The sequence below is a fragment of the Capsicum annuum genome, chromosome 5 (genome assembly GCF_002878395.1).
Source record: "Capsicum annuum cultivar UCD-10X-F1 chromosome 5, UCD10Xv1.1, whole genome shotgun sequence".
In the NCBI taxonomy this organism is placed as follows: domain Eukaryota; kingdom Viridiplantae; phylum Streptophyta; class Magnoliopsida; order Solanales; family Solanaceae; genus Capsicum; species Capsicum annuum.
The window spans coordinates 115,173,306-115,176,151 of NC_061115.1; the positions used below are offsets into that span (position 1 = coordinate 115,173,306).

Here is a 2,846-nt window from a genome sequence, read left to right on the forward strand (position 1 = left end):
CTGTTACTGAGGCACCTTATTTTTCCATTAGTTTTCAGTTGGAAGACCGTACCTTTTAAAATTAGCACAGATAGATGGTTGTCGTAAACTCTCTTTTCCCCTAATCAAAAGTCAAAGACAATTTCCCAATATTAATTGCTCACATCAAGAACCTTTTATTCTTCATTTTCCTAAATAATCTACAACTTATCAAACACCAAAAACCAACACTATTTCCACTCCAAAACCAACCACAACTTCATAACCAAAACAAGAAAATACCAAAACTTTCAAGTGGAATTTAGTGCCGAAAGCAGCAGCAATGGCTTTAGATGCTGTAGAAAGTGCCTAAACAAAAGACGAACTCAAACATTCTTTACCTAAAATAGCTGACCCACGAGTTCAGATTTTAGGGAACTTCGCTCCTGTACTTGAAAAAACTGTCACTCAATCACTACAGGTGATCGGAAAAATACCCAAATGTGTGCAAGGTGTCTATGTTTGTAACGGAGCTAACCCATTTTTGAACCAACAGACGAACACCATTTCTTTGATGGAGATGGCATGGTTTATGCTGTTCAATTCAAAGATGGGACAGCTAGCTACACTTGTCAGTGTACTGCAACAGAATAATTTGTTTAAGAAAAAGCATTGGAGTGCCCTATTTTCCTAAAGTCATTGGGGAATTACATGGACATTCAGGGATAGCAAGGCTTATGTTTTTTTATGCTCATGAACTTTTCTGAATTATTGATCATAGTAAAGGAACTGGTGTTGCTAACGTTGGGTTGTTCTATTTCAACAATTGATTACTCGCGATGTCTAAGATGATTTTCCATATCATGTTAAGGTGATATCTACTGGTGACCTTAAAATAGAAGGGTGGTTTGATTTCAATGGACAATTGAAATCCACTATGATAGCTCACCCGAAACTCGACCTTGTTTCAGGTTACCTATTTGCTCTTAGCTACGATGTGATTAAGCCTGCTAAAGACTATTTTCACCAGCTTTACGTTCATCAACAAATCACATAAACACATAGGATTCACAAATTAAAAAGAACACAATAACTCAAGAAACAAGCAATCAAACTATATATATATAGACTAAATTATAAGTAATAACTCACTAAAATTAGAGGAAGCAATCAAAGAAATAGTGTGAGTAAATGGTGCAGTAGATAAATAAGAGAAGAGATGAGAGCTTGGGTATGTATAACAATGGAAAGAAAAACCTAATTGCGTTATTTTGGAGGAAATTAAGAGGCGGTCTCATATTTTGGGGATTTGCCGCCTTATTTTTGGCGGAAAATTAAAAAGTATTAAAAAAATTAAATGTCTAATTAAGCAGATTAGCAATAAAAAATTATTATTGACAAATATTTTATAAAATAACAACAATTAAATTAAGTTGTTGCCTTTTATTAAAATTAGGCAACAAATTATGTTTGTTGTGAAAATATTATTGCAATTTTTTATATTAACTATAGAATGTAGCTACAAAATTATAATTTTTGGCAACGATAAATAAACTGTGGTTAAAAATTACAAGAGGTAGAAACAATAAAATTAAGTTGTTTCCATTTATTTATCTAAGCCAACAATAATGTTGTTGTTGCTAATTGTACATTTTCTTGTAGTGTGGTCTTTATGGATGATTTCTTGGTTGTGGGTGACTAATTCTATGGTTTTTTGGTGCACTTGGCTAATGCACTTCAGAGATGCAAAGAGTACAACTTTGTGTTGAATTAGGAGAAGTGTCACTTTATGGTTAAGGAGGGAATAGTTCTTAGACACAAGATTTCAAAGAAGGGAATAGAGGTAGATAGGACTAAAATTGAGGTGATTGAAAAATTGTCTCCACTTATTTCTATTAAAGGTATGTGGAGTTTCTTGGGTCATGCAAGGTTCTATCAGTGGTTCATCAATGACTTCACAAAAATTTCAAATCCTTTATTCAAGTTATTGAAGAAAGAGGTGAAATATGTGTTTGATGATGTTTGTCTCAAGGCCTTTGAATGCCTTAAAGAGAATTTGATTTCTGGTCCTATCATTGGGTCTTCGGATTGGACTCCTCTATTCGAGGTGATGTGTGACATTAGTGATGTGGCCTTAGGAACTGTTGTAGGCCAAAGATATGAGAAAATACTTCATCCTATCTATTATCCCTACAAAGCACCCAACCCCATATAGAAATATTATATGGTTACTGAATAGTAGTTACTTACGGTAGTGTTTTTTTTTTTTGAGAAATTCCAGTCCTATTTGATTGCGACGAAAGTCAATGTGCATACTGATCATTCTGCTCTGAGGTACCTTAATATGAGGAAAGATGTGAAACCTAGATTGATTCGGTGGGTACTATTGCTGCACGAGTTTGACTTTGAGGTCAATGAATGGAAGGTTATAGAAAATCAGGTTGCAAACCATCTATCCCGCCTAGAAGAATAAGAGATGCTTAAATTAAGGGATGATCTTAAGATTGATGATACTTTTCTAGATGAGCGAGTCTTGGCAGCATTACAAGACTTAATCCCCTGGTTTGCTTATCTTGCCAGTTATTTGGCAAGTGATCTCATCCCGAAAGACTTGTTGTTTCAATAGTAAAAATGATTTATGCATGAGGTATGACACTTTTTCTGGGATGACTCTTACTTATTTCGGGTGTTTGCAGATGGTGTGATTCATAGGTGTATTCTTAAAGTTAGGATGATGAGTATTCTTAGGGCCAACCATTCGTCTTTATTTGTGGGTTACCATGGTGGTACTCACATGACCTACAAAATTCTGCGGTGTGGTTACTACTAAGCAACTATTTATAAAGATGCACATGATTATGCTAAGGCCTCTGACCAATGCCATTCAC

At 34.8% G+C, this 2,846-nt stretch overlaps 1 pseudogene; it reads left to right on the plus strand.

The window, feature by feature from the left end:
* The first annotated feature begins 501 nt into the window (after positions 1 to 501).
* Positions 502 to 1,121, plus strand: LOC107852627 (annotated as a pseudogene).
* Positions 1,122 to 2,846: the final 1,725 nt, after the last annotated feature.